The 17998-nt window shown below is 49.9% G+C and overlaps 1 protein-coding gene across 9 annotated transcripts in view; it reads right to left on the reverse strand.

Moving 5' to 3' along the window:
* ZFR (zinc finger RNA binding protein) overlaps positions 1-17998 on the reverse strand; it is a 526018-nt gene that overhangs the window by 179445 nt on the left and 328575 nt on the right. The window lies entirely within an intron of this gene.

Genomic DNA, 17998 nt, shown 5'->3' on the forward strand with positions numbered 1-17998 from the left:
AAAAAAGACTTAACAATAAAATAAAATACAAATTAGCAGAAGCAAAGAAAACCAGAAGGTAACAGTGCCATGAGGCCAGACAGCCCATCCCAAACGTTTTCACAATGGATTCGCTATCAGTGCTAGAAATTTGCATACGTTGAGCATTCTGGTCAATGTTCACTACTTGGAGATACATAGAGTTGGATAAGTTAAGTTTGTAAGCTTTCAGGTCCAGTTTAGAAAAATAAGCGTTTAAATGTGGATGCATTCTCTTATCTTAATGATCCATCTGGGATGTTCAAGGATGCTCCTCAGGGAAGGGAGGCAGTCCTACAAAGTCAAAACCTATACCCTAAAAAATGGCTTTTCCAAACCCCACAATGCAAATGTGCTCAGGAATCTTTGGGGACTACACATGAATATAGCTTGTGTCAATGTAGTCCTGGAACTAGTTACGCTACAAACTGTTCCCAGATGTTAAAGTTGGAGACCGACTTAAAATAGTCTATTTAATACATTAGGCAGGGGTCTTCTAACATCTAATGTGAGAAGGGAAATCTCTGCTACATTTCATGAGTTAGGCAACAAACATGTTACTTACCTTCGCTAGTGCTTTTTCTGGTGGATAAAGTATCTGCCTGTGGATTCCTCACCTTTTGAATTACCCCTGCGCCAGCATTCCACTGAAACTTTTTTCTAGCTCTCCCACGTCGACAAGGACGCCACAATGGCACGCCTTCATTCGCAACTCCGTATGACGTCACCGGAGCCACAAGAAGAACTCATCGGCGTGCTGACATCAGTTCCACCCATTTTTTCTGTGTCTCAGAGTCGAACGGGTGGACCGACAACATAACGTATAGTTTACCTGTCAGGGTAGTTTTGCAGCTTGAAGACTTTCTGGATTCACTATGCTGTGCATTACTCCGCCATCTAGTGGCTGGGTATGGAATTGTAGTATTTTCTCTCCATTTTTTTTCTTTTTCGTGGCCCAGGTGGGCGTCGACATCCCACCATTTGGTGTCCTTTGTGACGTTGACGCGCTTCCTGCAGAAGCTCCCACCTTTGGACGCCATCTTCGGATTCTTTTTTCTTGTCTGGTTTTATCTCCTTTGCAAGTCCAGTTAGCTATGTGTGCAGTTTAACCCCCCTTGTCCTCCTTGCTCATCTCTCTGGCGGAGGAAGGTGGGATCAATAGTGAATCGAGAAAGTCTTCAAGCTGCAAAACTACAACGACAGGTAAGAAACTATACGTTTTGCAGCGTGAATCTTTCTGGATTTACTATGCTGTGCATAGACTTAGTAGCGGTTTGTCCTTACTGCGGTGGCTGGGTGGAAGCTGAACATTGGTTACTGAAAATGTGCTGTAAGACCACCTGTCCCACTTGCGCTTCCTTGTTCGTTTGAATATCCACACAGTAGTGCTTAGTGAACATATGCACTGGAGACCATGTTGCAGCCTGGCAAATGTCTTGGATAGGTGTGTTTGCTAGAAACGCAACTGTTGCTCCTTTCTTCCTTGTCGAGTGACCTTGAGCTGCTCCTTGTAACTGTTGTCCTGCCTGCTTGTGGCAGAGTTGAATTGTCTGTGCAATCCATCGTGCAATCGTATTTTTGGTGACTGGTCGTCCCAGAAAAATGCTGGTAAAGGAGACAAAACAGTTTTGTTTTTCTGCACTCCTATGTCCTCTCTATATAGTGCATTACAGCCCTTCTGGCGTCTAGTGTGTAGCGCCCTTTCTGTTCTTGTGGTCGGTTTTTGGAAAAAACGAATAGTTTCAAACCTGTCGGTGTAGTTTTGCAGCTTGAAGATCTTTCTGGATTCACTATGCTGTGCATTATTCCACGATCTGGTGGTTGGGTCCGGATTCGTAGTCTTTCTTTTGTTTTTCATAGCCCAGGTGGGCATCGACGTCCCACCATTTGGTGCACCTCTCGCGACGTAGTCGTGCTTCCTGCGGAAGTCCCACCTTTGGGGTGCAATCTTCGGGTTCTTTTTTACCTTTTTTTTTTTTTACCCTAGGCACTCTTAATTTTCCTTTTCCAATTTTCTTTAGTATTCCAATTGTTCTGTTCTTCCTTGTCCATTCCACCTCTATCTCCATCCTCATCTTCCTGGCGGAGGTGGGTGGGTTCGCTAGTGAATCCAGAAAGATCTTCAAGCTGAAAAACTACACCAACAGGTAAGAAACTATTCGTTTTGGAGCGTGAAACTTTCTGGATTCACCATGCTGTGCATAGACTTTGTAGCGGTTTGTTATCTTTGTGGCGGCTGGGTGGTAGACGAGTGTTGGCTGTTGAATATGTGTTGAAGCACCTTCTGTCCTACTTGTGCTTCTTTGTTCATCTGAATGTCCATGCAATAGTGCTTAGTGAATGTGTGCACTGAAGCCCATGTTGCCACCAGGCATATGTCCTGAATGGGCGTATTTGCCAGAAAGGCAATAGTTGCTCCCTTCTTCCTTGTGGAGTGGGCTCGTGGCCCATCCGATAGTTCCTGCCCTGCTTGTTTGTGGCAGAATTGTATTGTCAGTGCAATCCATCGTGGAATGGTGGCTTTTGTCACGGGTCTACCCCGGAAACTAGTTGCAAAGGAGACAAAGAGCTGCTTGGTCTTCCTGTGCTCTTTGGTCCTCTCAATGTAGTGCATCACTGCCCTTCTAGCGTCCAGAGTGTGCAGTGCCCTTTCTGCGCATGTCGTGGGGTTTTGAAAGAAACTCGGTATCTGAATTGTCTGGTTCATATGGAATGCCGACACCACCTTAGGCATGAAGTGTGGGTCCGTTCTTAGAACCACCCTATCCCTGTGTATCTGGATGTAGGGCTCTTGCAGTGTCAGTGCTTGCAGCTCGCTCACTCTGCGCAGCGAGGTTATCGCTACCAGGAAGGCTGTTTTCATTGTCAGCATTTGCAGCGTGGCCTTGTGGATGGGCTCAAACGGCGCCTTCATAAGCTCGGTTAGGACCACGTTGAGGTTCCATGTCGGCGGCGGCATCCTCTTTGGTGGCGCAATTCTTTTTGCCCCCTCCAGGAACCGCTTTACTACCTGTGATGTAAAGAGACTTCCTCCTCTCTCCCCTCGTGTGTAAGCTACGATTGCCGCTAGGTGTACCCTTAGGGAGGATGAGCATAGATTACTTTTTAGTAGGTTGACTCTGTTGTCATTTTATTCAGTAGTTTATTTCTGCTGCACCATATTGTGAACCTTTTCAATTTCTCCCCATAGCATTTTCGTATTGTAGGTCTCCTTGCCTCCCGCAGCACTTGCATAGTGCTTGGAGGTAGGTTCAGGTGCGCAAACTCTAAGTCTTCAGGAGCCATGCCGCCAGGCTGAGACTCTCTGGTTGTGGGTGCAGGACCTCTCCGTTCTGCATGGAGAGCAGGTCCTTTCTTCTTGTGAATTTGTGAGGAGTGCCTTGTGCCATTTCCACTATTTGAGAGAACCATGTCTGCCTTGCCCACTGCGGTGCTACTAGGATCAGTGTCATGTTGCTGGTCCTGCACTGGTCGAGCACCCTGTGTAACAGCGGTATCAGTGGAAAAGCGTAGGCAAATGTCTTTGACCAACTTATCCATAGGGCATTCCTTGCGATTGCTGTTCTGGTTATCTGGATGCGAAGTTTTGGCATTTTGCATTCAGGCGTGTTGCAAACAGGTCTATTGTCGGTGTTCCCCACCTTTGGAACAGCCTCTGCGTTTCTTGTCCATTGAGCTCCCACTCGTGGGATGCCGATGTCTGTCTGCTGAGCCAGTCTGCCTCCACATTGTCCTTCCCTGGTAGGTGTATGGCCAGCAGGTCTATCTTGACTGGGATGGCCCATTTCCAAATCTTCTGTGCCAGAGAGGAAAGGGGGAACGATTGTGTCCCTCCCTGCTTGTTGATATAGAACATGGTAGTCATATTGTCCGTCTGTATCAACACTTTCTGGTTGTATAGCTGTTTCTGGAAGGCCTTCAGGGCTAGCAGGACAGTCTTCAATTTCCAGGTAAATGATGTGTCTGACCGCATCTGCCGGAGTCCACAGACCCCTCACCCTGAGTTTGTTCATGTGTGCTCCCCATCCTATTTGTGATGCGTCCGTGGTAATAGTCACAGTTGGGTTTGGTGGTTTCAAGGTCTTTCCTGTAGTTAAGTTCTCCCTGTTCCACCAGGTTATCTCCTCCTGCACTGCGTGCGTAACAACCACTAGATCCTCCCAACTCCCGCTTGCTTGTGACCATTGCTGTTGCAGCCATTCTTGGAATGGTCTCAAGTGAAGCCGTACATTGGGGACTAGGTGGATGCATGACGCCATCATCCCCATGATCTTGCTCACTGTTCTCACTGTCAGAACTCGCCCCTTCTGGTAGAGACGCGTCTCGTTCAGCAGCCCTATTGTTCTTCTGTCGCTGGGCATCACCGTTCAGTCTATGGTGTTGATCTTCGCCCCCAGGAAGACCTTCACCTGTTCTGGTTCTATCAAGGACTTCCCCCAGTGTATCCAGAACCCCAGGTTTGTTAGTGTTCTTATAACCGGTTCTGCGTGCTCCTCGCACTTGTCGCTAGTGCTTGCTTTGACCAGCCAGTCGTCTAGGTAAGGATACACATGAATCCCTTCCCTTCGTAGGTACGCTGCTACTGCTACAAGGCATTTTGTGAAAACCCTTGGGGCCGACTTTAGGCCGAATGCCAGGGTTGTAAACTGATAATGATCCTGGTTGATGTTGAACCTTAACAGGTTTTTGTGTCGCCTGTTCATTGGGACGTGCAGGTAGGCGTCCTTGAGGTCCATGGTTGACATGAAGTCTCCACCTCGTATTTGGGGTAGCACTTCTTGTAGTGATGTCATTTTGAAATTTTGCGTCTTTATGAATTTGTTTAGGAACCTTAGGTCCAGGATGGGTCTTAGTGATTCGTTTGAGTACACTCCCTTGTTCCTTTCTCTGCATGGCACTGGTTCTATGGCCCTCTTTTTCAGTAGTTCAAGTGTCTCCTCCCTGAGTTGAGCGAGCTCTTGACCAGAGCACTGTCTTCTCTTTGGTTTCTTGTTTGGAGGCCTTTTCTCTAACTCTATGCAGTATCCGTGCTGTATGACGTTGAGAACCCATTTGTCTGAGGTTATTTGTTGCCATTGTTGTAGGTAGAGGCCGAGTCTTCCGCCCACCAGTGTTGCATGTTCGTAGGCGCTTGTTTTGTGCAACCCCCTTGGTGTTCTTACATTGCGCTTCACCCTTCGGGGTATGCTGTGGGTGAGCGTCCTTGTGTGTGTGTAGTCACTTAGATGAGGGTTGGTCTCCCCCTCTCCTCCTTTGGCCACGTCAGTTTCCTCTCCCTCGAAAGGACTAGCCTCGAGGCTGGTACTGCCAGTTCTGCTTCTGCTGTCCCTGCTGGCTGTGACGGTCACCCTGCTGCCCGTGCTGGAATGTCTGGTGGGACGTACCCTGCTGGCTTCCTCCTCTTCCGTAGGGTCTCCGATTTGGGGTGCCTCTTCGCATTCCTCTGAATTGCAGGGCCCCCATGGATCTTGCTGTCTCATTTTCCTTTTTCAGTTGGGTGAGCTTCTCGTCCACAGTTTCCCCGAACAGCGTTTCACCGTTGAAAGGGGTGTTCAGTATGTTATTCTGGACTTCCTGCTTGAATCCAGAAATTCTGAGCCAAGCCTGTCTCCTTTCAGTGATCCCTATGGCCATCAGTCTGCTCGAAGTTTCCGCCCCGTCCAATGCAGTCTTGATGCAGGAGTTGGCGATATTCTTCCCTTCCTACACTAGATGGGAATCTCTTTGACGGTACTCTTCTGGGAGATGCTTGACTAGTTCCCCCATCTCATCCCAGTGCTGGTACTGGTGTCTGTTCAGTAGCGCGTTTGAGTTTGCCATGCGCCAGTGCATTGCGGCGTTTCTTTCTACCTTCCTTACAGTGAGGTCCATCCGTCTGCTCTCCTTATCAGGAGGTGGCCCCGAGGTCGCCGGCACATTGGCTCTTTTCCTGGCCGTGGAAGCAATGATGGAATCTGCAGGGACCGATCCCTTGAGGTAAGGAGGATCCTGCGAGGAGTGCTTGTACTTCTTTTCCGTTCTGGGTGTGATGGACCGGCATGTTCCCGGGTCCTTAAACGCCTCCTTCCCTTGGTTCATCACGCTTTGGAGCATGGGGAGGAACTGGCTCCTCGTCTGGATGGGGAGCAGAGTTTAGAGTAGAAAGTCTGCTTTCGGCTTCTCCTCGTCCAATTTCACACCAAAGGCTGCTGCAGCACTCTTGACAACCATGTTGTACGCCCCGATGTAGTCAGGCGGGGCTTCGGGGTTTTCGATGTCGATGTCCTGCCATTCCAGCTCCTGACTCGTCGACGGCGCCGAGCCGTAGAACGACTGCTGATCCTCTTCTCCCTCATAGTAGGTGCCTTCTTCCTCCTCTTCAGGACCTCTCGACTGCTCTTCGGCGTCGAAATCTCCTTCCTCGATCTCAACGACATCCGTCGACGGGACCGTTGGGATTTTGAATTGTTTCATTCTTTCGTCGAACTCCTTCTTCCACTGAAGGATGCTCTCCATCTCCGCCTCAATCCTTTTCTTTTTCTTTTCCATGCTTGAGATGTGCTCGGCGTCGACCACAGGTCCCTTCGACGGAGCTTGCGTCGACCCGGCCTTGTCTTTCGTCGCCGAACGTCCCACCTCGTGGGTCTGTTTCGACAAACTCTGCTTCTCGGCGGTCTTCGGCACCTGGGAGTCCTTCTCGAAGGATGCGCTCGGCCTTTTGTCCTTTGAACCACTGACGGACGTCGAAATCTTCGGCGCCGGTGTTTCCTTCGAGGACTTTGACTCATTTTTTTGAGAGTCACCATCCGATTTTCGGGGCCCTTTCGGTGGTTTTGTACTCGACGTGTCTTACCTCGTCAGGCGTTTTCTTATCGGTCTCTGCGACCGTGAAGACAACAGGCCCCTCGGCGATGTTGTCTTCATCGTCGGTGGAGAGGCCCAAATCGTACAGCGACGGGGCCTTACCCTTGCCTTCCATTCTGAAGTTGGCTCTCCTCTGACGTTCTCTCACCCGGAGAGTCTTCGGCGCGAAGGCGGAACAGGCGTTGCAGTCCTTGCTCTCGTGGTCGAACGGCAGGCAAAGGTTGCAGACCGGGTGTTGGTCCTTCTGCGCGTACTTGTGGTGGCAGTTAGGGCAGAACTTAAATGGTGTCTTGTCCATTGCGCTCAGAGCCTCTGAGTGCGCATTTTCCTATGTGCGTCGAAGAATTTCGAGGATCCCCTCCTTCTTCGTCGTCCCGGCTGTAATATCTTTCTCTCTGTAGTCTTCTAAAGGTTCTCCTTCGATGAAACTCGCGTATTTTCCTTCTTCCTTCGTCTAAAACTCTGGAGCTTCTCGATGACGATCCAGACCCAATGGCGGAAAAAAGAATCTTAAGATGGCGCCCCAAAGGTGGGACTGCATGAAGCACGACGTCACGAGAGGTGCACCAAATGGTGGGACGTCGACACCCACCTGGGCTATTAAAAAAAAAAAAAAAAAAAAAAAAAAAAAAAAAGACTACAAATCCGGACCCAACCACCAGATCGCGGAATAATGCACAGCATAGTGAATCCAGAAAGATTCACGCTGCAAAACTTGAGATTTGGATTGTTAGGTTAATGTGGAACAGAGACACCACCTTTGGCATGAAGTGTGGGTCCGTTCTCATTACAATTCTGTCCTTGTGTATTTGTAAGTAGGGTTCCTGGAGTGTTCGCACTTGCAACTCTCTTACTCTTTGTAGCGACGCAATAGCCACTAAGAAGGCTGTCTTTAGTGTGAGCATGTGCAGTGTAGCCTTGTGAATAGGTTCAAAGGTTGACTTCATCAATTGAGTTAGCACTACGTTGAGGTTCCATGCTGGTACCCTCTTTGGGGGTGCGAGTCTTTTCGCTCCTTCCAGAAATTTTCACACAACTTGGGAGGTGAAGAAACTTTTTTCCTGTTTCTCCTCTTGTGTAGGCCACTATCGCAGCTAAGTGCACCCTTATTGATGTGTAGCTTAGGTTGCTTTGTAGCAGGTGCGTTAAGTTTTAGTACGGTTGATTCCCTTGTGATCTTGCGTTGTAGTTTCTCCTTGATGCACCATTGGGAGAATCTTTTCCATTTTGATAGCACTTTGTGGTGGGCCTCCTTGCCTCCCTGAGTACTGCCATAGTACTTGCTGGTAGTTTGAGGTGAGCAAATTCTAGGTCTTCAGGAGCCATGCTGCTAGGCTGATGCTCTCTGGCTCTGGGTGTAGCACCTCTCCGCTCTGCATCGTTAACAGGTCCCTTCTTCTTGGGAACCTGTGTGCTAGTTCTTGTGCCACTTCCACTATCTGTGAGAACCAGGACTGTCTGGCCCACTGAGGTGCTATCAGTATTAGTGTCATGTTGCCGATTCTGCATTTGTTGAGTACCCTGTGTATCAATGGTATTGGGGGGGGGGGGGGAGGAGGGGAGGGTTGAGGGGGAAGCGTATGCAAATGTCTTTGACCAACTTATCCATAGCGCATTCCCTTGTGACCGATGTTCTGGTTGTCTGGATGCTAAGTGTTAGCATTTTGCATTCTGGTGTGTTGCAAATAGGTCTATTTGCGGTGTCCCCACCTGTGGAATATCTTTTCCATTTCCTGCTGGTTGATCTCCCATTCGTGGGATGCGGACGTCTGCCTGCTGAGTCGGTCTGCTTCCACATTGTCTTTCCCTGGGAGATGTATTGCTAGATCTATTATTTCCTGTGCTAGCCCCGACAGTGCTACTGATTGTGTTCCACCTTGTTTGTTGATGTAGAACATGGTAGTTGCGTTGTCTGTTTGGATTAACACCCTGTTTACGTACAGCTGCTTCTGAAAGGCTTTTAAAGGCTAGGAACACAGTTTTTAGTTCTAGGTAGTTGAAGTGTCTGACCGCATCTTGCTGCGATCATAGTCCCCACACTTTGAGTTTGTTCATGTGCGTGTCCCACCCCAGCTGGGAGGCATTCTTTGTGATGGTCACTGAAGGAGTTGGTTGTGTGAATGGTTTCCCCTGTGATGTGTTCTTCTCGTTCCACCACGCTATTTCCTGATGCACTGCGTGTGTGACAACCACTATCTTCCAAACTCCCTGTGACCATTGCGGCTGTATCCATTCCTGGAATGGTCTCATGTGGAGTTGAATATTTGGGACTAGGTGGATGCATGACACCATCATCCCCATCAGCTTGCTCACCGTCCTCACTGTCAGAACTTGCCCCTTGCGGTAAAGACACGTTTCCTTCAGTATCACCAATGTTCTCTTCCTGCTGGGGAACACTTTGGCCTGTATGGTGTTGATCTCTGCCCCTAAGAATATTTAGATCTGCTCCGGCTCGGTTGAAGATTTTTCCCAATGGATTGAGAAACCCAGTTAGCTCAGTATTTGTACGACCTGCTGGATGTGTTCTTTGCAGTGGCTGTATGAACTTGCCTTTACGAGCCAGTCATCGAGGTAGGGATACATGTGTATTCGCTGCCTTCGTAGGTGTGCTGCTACCTGCGCTAGCCATTTTGTAAACATCCTTGGTGCAGATTTGAGTCCGAATGCCAGTACTGTGAACTGGTAGTGAGTTTGGTTGATCCCGAACCTTAGTAGACGTTTGTACTTGTGTTTGACGGGGATGTTTAAGTACGCGTCCTTTAAATCTATAGTTGCCATGTAATCTCTTTGTAGTATTTGTGGTATTACCTCCTTTAAGGAAGTATTCTTGAACCTTTGAGTTCTTATGAATTTGGTCAAGAATCTCAGATCCAGGATAGGTCTTAGCGTTTCGTCCACTTTTTGGCGCGAGGAAGTAAGTTGAGTACACCCCCTTGTTGCTTTGGTTGTGCGGTACTACTTCTATCGCCCCCTTGCTGAGCATTTCCTTCGCTTCTAGTTGCAAGAGCGAAAGTTCCTTTGCTGATTGAACCTTGTTTCTTGGTTTTTCTGTTTGGAGGTTGTTTTTCTAGCTCTATGTAGTATCCGTATTGTATGATGTTCAGTATCCATTTGTCTGTAGTGACCTTACTCCACTCTTTGAGGAAGTTCTTTATCCTGCCTCCTACTGGTGTTGTATGTTCAAGGGACTATCTTTTGTGGAATGTTAGGTTTTAGCTTTTGCCTTTGCGCCTGCCCCGAGGTGTTGCTAGGGTTGGTGCTTGCTTCATGGTGAAGTCACTTGGAGGAAGGTTGTTGGCCTCCTCTTCGTGTCTGTCCTTGTCCGTTTCCGCACCCTCGAAAAGACTGGCCCGTGGCTGGTACTGCCAGTTCTGCTACTGCTGCTGTCCCTGCTGTTGCTGGCCTTGGTTGTTCCCTTGATAGCCTTGTTGGAACGTTTGGTGCGATGTGATAGGCACAATGCCTCCCCTACCACCTGGCCTTCTTGCAGGTGTACCCCTTCTCATCCCTCTGAACTGTAGCACTCCCATGGATCTTGCGGTCTCGTCCTTTTTGAGCTGGGTTAATTTGTCGTCAACTGGTGTGCCAAACAGTTGCTCTCCGTTAAAAGTTGTGTTCAAGATGTTGCTTTGTACCTCTGGCTTGAATCCTGAAATTCTAAGCCATGCCTGTCTTCTCTCGGTCACTCCTATCATTAATTGGCTGGATGTCTCCGCAGCAATCAAGGCCGATTTTAAACATGTATTTGCCATGCTTTTGCCCTCTTCTACCAGGTGAGCCGCTCTTTGTTGGTACTGGTCTGGTAGATGCTTAAGGAGTTGTCCCACTTCCTCCCAGTGCTGGTAAGCGTACCTGTTGATCAGGGCTTGGAGTTTGCGATGCGCCAATGGACTGCCGCATTTCTCTCCACCATTCTCCCTGTGAGATCCATTCTTCTACTCTTCTTGTCTGGAGGTGGTCTGGCATTAGTGGGCACATTGGCCCTCTTCCTAGCCATTGCTGCAATTATGGAGTCGGCAGGTACTGATCCTTGGATGTATGCAGGGTCCTTAGATGAATGTTTATACTTCTCCGTTCTTGGAGCCACAGCCTGCATACTGCTGGTTCCTTAAAGGCCCCTCTTGCTTGATCCAGCACACTAGAAAGCATGGGCAGGAACTGGCTCCTAGTTTGTTGAGACAGTAGAATTTCCAGAGAAAACATGCCTTGGGCTTCTCCTCTTCCATTTACACTCCATACGTCTGTGCAGCCTTTTGGACAACCATATTGTAGATACCAATGTCGTCTGGCGGCGAGGGCCTCTAAGGGTAAGTGTCTACCCCTTCTTCCGGCGATTTGGCGTCGAAATCCTGCCATTCTAAGTCTTGTACCCCTGAGGAAGTACAGTCCCGGTAGGATTGTTGATCCTCGTTGCCTTTGCCCTCGAAATAATAGACTTCGTCCTCCTGTTCCTCGAACGGTTCGGGTGTTTTCGGCGGTTCGGCGTCCTCGTCGTCTTTCGACTTCGAGCGTGGGTTTCGGCGGGATGGTGTATTGGCTCATCTTCTCGTCGAAGTCCCTTTTCCGTTGCAGAATGCTCGCCATTTTGGCCTTGAGCCTCCTCTTTCTCCATCTCGGCGGCATGTTCAGCATCGAGGGTTGGAGCGCCTCACTTCAGGGCCCTCTCCTCGGCGCCAAGGTGTCCTTTTCGGGGGCAACCTTCGACGGTCTGGGTTTTTCGAAGGCTTTCGCCGATTGGGAGTCCTTTTCGAAGGATCCGCACGGCTGACTGTCCTTGGTTGCTGTTGCCTTTGTCGAGTGTTTCGGCGGCAAAGCTCCCTTCAAGGACTTGGCTTCACTCCTAAAAGTGTCGCTCAGGGCTTTAGCTTCACCCTTTCGAGTGTCCAGGGGTCGACGACACCCTTACCTCCTTCGACGTCTTCTTACGGACCTCGACGACCGCGCAGTCCTCTGCGGAAGTGGGAATACTCCACACACAACCGAGTCCAGTACTGCCCCTATGAACAGGTTGCACTGTGAGTGTACCAGGTGAGATTTGAGGCTGCTGTCTGCCACAAAAGAAAGCCGCCTTACCAAAACCGCAGTATCTCTTATATCCAAAACCTCTGGTTTGAGACTGAAGATCCAATGCTTTTGCAGTGGCTCTACTGTCTTTAAACCTCTGCAGCGCAAAATCAGCCTTTTCTCCAAAAAGCTAGGATCCATTGAACAGTAGGTCGAGGAGAGTAGCCTGCACATCTGGTTAAAGTACACAAAAGACCTGAGCCAAGCATGCCTTCTGGTGGCATTAGAAGAAACCATCACCCTGGCCACCGAATCAGCAGTATCCAGACCAGGCTGGATAACTTGACGAGCTGCAGCCTGCGTATTCACCAGTACTCTAAAAAGGAGCCACAATCACTGACTGGTAACTTGGGGGCCACCTACTTGGCCGAATCCATTAGGACATGAATATACCTCCCCAACAAGCACGTAGCATTGGTGGACTTCAATGGCATACTAGAGGAAGAGAAGACCTTCTTGGCATTCTGCTCCAATTTTTTAGAGTCTGTCTGTAGGAGCCTGAGGAAAATATCCCAACGACTGTTTAGAATAGGAAGCCTGCACTACTAAACTTTCCGGTGAAGGATGAGCAGAAAGAATAGCAGGATCACCAGGAGCAGGCCTGTACCTCCTTGCCACAGACCTTGAAACAGCAGGTGCAGAAAGGGGCTTCTGCCACACCTCAAGAATTGGCTCAGTGTAAGCCTCATTAAAAGGCAAAAGACACTCAACCACAGAAAATGGGGAATGTAAAACTTCCGTAAGAATTTTTGGCCTGAACGTACTAACAGCAGCATGGTAAGGTGCCACATCATGAGAAGGAGAGGCCTTTGGTGATGAAAGCTCCCACTCCGGGGAAGTGTCTAGACCACTCGCCTCCTGAAGGCCCTCAAACTCATCAACAGACTTATCAATTTTGCCTTCTTCAGCTTCCTCCTGCTGAAATTCTTCCTCTTCGGACAGCCTTTGGGCCTCTCGACGCAACTTCAGGACTGGCGTCAGCGACGCCAAGCGCGGCGCCAGAGACGCCAGCGTCGATGGAAGAGCCTCCGAAGAACGAACGAAGCCGAGAGGAAGAAGGCCCACCAGATGGCAACGGAGACTGAGAAAACGGTGTCGAAAACCTCTGAGACGGAAATTGCCAAGACGGCGCAGTCGGCATGAAGGGCACAAAGGGTGCCTGGGCATATTGCTGAGGAACACCCAAATTTAATGCAAGCGGACCCACGGGGCCCGACGGCGCACCGGTAGGGTAAGCTGCTCTGGCAAACGTGCCATACATCGCATTAAGAAAATGCGAAGGATCAGACCCAGGTCCAGGAAAGGGTGATAAGGAGCAGAGTCTGAATCCACTCAAAGCCAAGTAGGCGCCGGGGCTGTCTGACCCAAAGCAGGTGAGGTCGCAGGCACAGGAGAATACAACCTAGGCTCCTGAGAATCTCTTGACGCCGGAGATAACCTTGGCGACGGGGAACCCTTCAGCGTTGGTGACTGCTCCGGAGAACGAATAGTTTCTTACCTGTCGGTGTAGTTTTGCAGCTTGAAGATCTTTCTGGATTCACTATGCTGTGCATTATTCCGCGATCTAGTGGTTGGGTCCGGATTCGTAGTCTTTTTTTTTTTTTTTGTAGCCCAGGTGGGCGTCGACGTCTCACCATTTGGTGCACCTCTCGTGACGTCGTCGTGCTTCCTGCGGAAGTCCCACCTTTGGGGCGCCATCTTCGGGTTCTTTTTTCCGCTCTTTTTTTTTTATCCCTAGGCGAATGATTAACTTATATGTCTCTTTCTGTAGTATTTCATTCCTTCTGTACTTTTGTTTTTCCCCCTCTTCCTTCAGCCTCATCTTCCTGGCGGAGGTGGGTGGGTTCGCTAGTGAATCCAGAAAGATCTTCAAGCTGCAAAACTACACCGACAGGTAAGAAACTATTCGTTTTGCAGCGTGAATCTTTCTGGATTCACTAAGCTGTGCATAGACTTTGTAGCGGTTTGTTATCTTTGTGGCGGCTGGGTAGTAGATGAGCGTTGGTCGTTGAATATGTGTTGAAGCACCTTCTGTCCTACTTGTGCTTCCTTGTTCATCTGTATGTCCACGCAGTAGTGCTTGGTGAACGTGTGCACCGAAGCCCATGTTGCCGCCAGGCATATGTCCTGAATGGGCGTGTTTGCCAGAAAGGCAATGGTTGCCCCTTTCTTCCTTGTGGAGTGAGCTTGAGGCCCCTCCGTTAGCTCCTGCCCTGCCTGATTATGGCAAAATTGTATAGTTAGTGCAATCCATCTCGCAATGGTGCCCTTGGTCACTGGTCTCCCCATGAAGCTTGATGCAAAGGACACAAAGAGCTGCTGAGTTTTTCTGTGCTCCTTGGTCCTCTCAATGTAGTGCATCACCGCTCTCCTAGCGTCTAGAGTGTGTAGAGCCCTTTCTGCGTTTGAAGTTGGGTTTTGAAAGAAACTTGGTATCTGAATACTCTGGTTCAAATGGAATGCCGACACGACCTTCGGCATGAAGTGTGGGTCCGTTCTCAGGACAACCCTGTCCTTGTGTATCTGTATGTAGGGCTCTTGTAGCGTTAGTGCTTGCAGTTCGCTCACCCTGCGTAGCGAGGTTATGGCTACCAGAAATGCCGTTTTCATAGTCAACATTTGCATTGATGCCTTGTGTATGGGTTCAAATGGTGCTTTCATCAGCTCTGTCAGGACCACGTTAAGGTTCCATGCCGGCGGCGGCAACCTTTTAGGTGGCGCGATTCGTTTCGTTCCTTCCATGAATCTCTTTACTACCTGCGACGTAAAGAAACTTCCACCCTTCTCCCCTCTTGTGTAGGCTACTATCGCCGCTAGGTGTACCCTTAGGGAGGTGGAGCATAGGTTACTTTTCAGAAGGTGCGCGAGGTATCTCAGCACTGTTGAGTCCTTTGTCATTTTATTCTGCAGGCCTTTTTTGCGCCACCATATTGTAAATCTTTTCCATTTTGCACTATAGCATTTGCGTGTAGTTGGTCTCCTTGCCTCTCGCAGCACTCGTATAGTGCTTGCAGGCAATCCAAGGTCCGCAAATTCTAACTCTTCAAGAGCCATGCCGCCAGGCTGAGGCTTTCTGGCTCTGGATGTAGAACCTCTCCGTTCTGCATGGAGAGCAGGTCCTTTCTTCTTGCGAATCTGTGGGGATTCCCTTGAGCCATTTCTAGAATTTTGGAGAACCAAGTCTGCCTCGCCCACTGAGGTGCCACCAGGATCAGTGTCATGTTGCTGGTTCTGCATTTCTCGAGTACCCTGTGTAACAGTGGTATCGGCGGAAAAGCGTAGGCAAATGTCCTTGACCAGCTTATCCATAGGGCATTCCCCTGGGATTGCTGATCTGGACGCGAAGCTTCGGCATTTTGCATTCTGGCGTGTCGCAAATAGGTCTATTGTGGGAGTTCCCCATTTCCGGAAAAGCTTCTGCGTTTCGTTCCCATTGAGCTCCCACTCGTGTGAAGCCGAGGTCTGCCTGCTTAGCCAGTCTGCCTTCACATTGTCCTTCCCTGGTAGGTGAATCGCTAGCAGGTCTATCTTGAGAGGTATGGCCCATCTCCAAATCTCCTGTGCCAGAGTGGAAAGGGGGAACGACTGTGTCCCACCCTGTTCGTTGATATAAAACATGGTTGTGGTGTTGTCCGTTTGAATCAACACTCTCTGGTTGTACAGGTGCTTCTGGAATGCCTTCAGGGCTAGCAGGACAGTCTTCAATTCCAGGTAATTGAAATGTCTCACCGCATCTGCCGGAGCCCACAGACCCCCTCACTCTGAGTTGGTCCATGTGTGCTCCCCATCCCCTTTGAGATGCGTCCGTGGTGATGGTCACAGTTGGGCTTGGTGGTGCCAGGCTTTTCCCTGTAGTTATGTTGTCCCTGTTCCAGCAAGTTATCTCTTCCTGCACTGCGTGCGTAACAACCACTAGATCTTCCCAACTTCCGCTTGCCTGTGACCATTGCTGTTGTAGCCATTCTTGGAATGGTCTCATGTGAAGCCGTACATTTGGGACCAGGTGGATACATGACGCCATCATCCCCATGATCTTGCTCACTGTTCTCACTGTCAGAACTCGCCCCTTCTGGTAGAGGCTCGTCTCTCTCAGTAGGGCTTCTGTTCTCCTGTCGCAGGGCACGACCGTCTTGTCTATGGTGTTGATTTTTGCTCCCAGGAAAATCTTCACCTGTTCTGGCTTCATTGATGACTTCCCCCAGTGTATGGAGAACCCCAGGTTCGTCAGTGTCTTTGTCACCTGCGCTACGTGTTTCTCGCACTTCTCGTGGGTGTTTCCTTTGATCAGCCAGTCGTCTAGGTAAGGGTACACCTGAATCCCTTTCCTTCGTAGGTATGCTGCGACTGCCGACAGGCATTTCGTGAATACCCTTGGTGCTGATTTTAGCCCGAAGGCCAGGGTCGTGAATTGGTAATGGTCCTGGTTGATGCTGAATCTTAAAAGTCTTTTGTGCCTTCTGTTTATTGGGATGTGCAGGTAGGCATCCTTGAGGTCCACGGTGGACATGAAGTCTCCGTCCCTTATTTGGGGCAGCACCTCCTGTAGTGATGTCATTTTGAACCTTTGTGTTCTGATGTATTTGTTTAGGTATCGCAGATCCAGGATGGGTCTGAGATTTCCGTCTACTTTTGGTACCACGAAGTAGTTAGAGTAGACCCCTTTGTTCCTTTCCTTGAAAGGCACTGGCTCGATGGCTCTTGTCGAGCAGCTTCAGTGTTTCCTCTCTGACTTGAGCAAGCTCCTGACCTGAGTGTTGCCTTCGTCTTGGTTTTCTGTTTGGGGGCGTCCCCTCCAAGTCCTCGCAGTAACCGTGTTGTATGACGTTCAGTATCCACTTGTCCGTGGTTATACGTCACCATTCCTGTAGGTAGAGGCCCAGCCTTCCGCCTACGGGTGTTGGATGTTCGTAGGCGATTGGGTCTCTTCACCCCCCTTGTTGTTTTTGCATTGCGCCTCACCCCTGGGGGTATGTTGGGGGTGAGCGTCCCCATGCGAGCAGAGTCACTTCGATGAGGGTTGGTCACTCCCTCGTCTCCTTTGGCCAAGTCAGTTTCCCCTCCCGCGAAAGGACTGGCCCCTTGGCTGGTACTGCCAGTTTTGTTTTTGCTGGCCGTGACTTTCACCCTGCTGGAACGTCTGGTGCGATGTTCCCTGCTGGTTACCCCCTCTACCGTAGGGTCTTCTAGTTGTAGTGCCTCTTCTCATCCCCCTGAACTGTAGGGCCCCCAAGGATCTTGCCGTCTCGTTCGGTTTCTTCAGCTGGGTGAGTTTTTCGTCAGCTGTCGCCCCGAACAGTGTCTCCCCGTTGAAGGGGGTGCTTAATATGTTGCTCTGCACCTCCTGTTTGAATCCAGAGATTCTCAGCCAGACTTGTCTTCGTTCGGTGATCCCAATGGCCATTAGTCTGCTGGAAGTTTCCGCCCCGTCCAATGCAGTTTTAATGCATGAGTTGGCTATGTTTTTACCTTCTTCTACAAGGTGGGATGCTCTTTGGCGGTACTCTTCAGGGAGGTGTTTGACTAATTCCCCCATCTCGTCCCAGTGCTAGTACTGGTGTCGATTGAGAAGCGCATTGGAGTTCGCCATGTGCCAGTGCATCGCCGCGTTCCTTTCGACCTTCCTTCCAGTGAGGTCCATTCTCCTGCTTTCTTATCGGGGGGTGGCCCCGAGGTCGCTGGCACGTTGGCCCTTCTCCTGGCCGTGGAAGCGATGATGGAGTCGGCAGTGACCGCTCCCTTGATGTAAGGCGGGTCCAGGGAGGAGTGCTTGTATTTCTTCAACCGTCCTGGGCGTGATGGACCGGCATGTTGCTGGCTCCTTAAAGGCTTCCTTCCCCTGGTTCATTACGCTTTGGAGCATGGGAAGGAACTGGCTCCTCGTCTGAATGGGGAGCAGGGTCTCGAGGAGGAAATCAGCTTTCGGCTTCTCCTCGTCCAGTTTTACCCCAAAGGCTGCTGCAGCACTCCTGATGACTATATTATACACCCCGATGTCGTCTGGCAGCGAAGGCCTCGAAGGATACGTGTCCACGGGCTCTTCGGGATTTTCGGCGTCGATATCTTGCCAATCCAG

This window comes from Triturus cristatus, chromosome 2_1 (genome assembly GCF_964204655.1).
Source record: "Triturus cristatus chromosome 2_1, aTriCri1.1, whole genome shotgun sequence".
Lineage (NCBI taxonomy): Eukaryota > Metazoa > Chordata > Amphibia > Caudata > Salamandridae > Triturus > Triturus cristatus.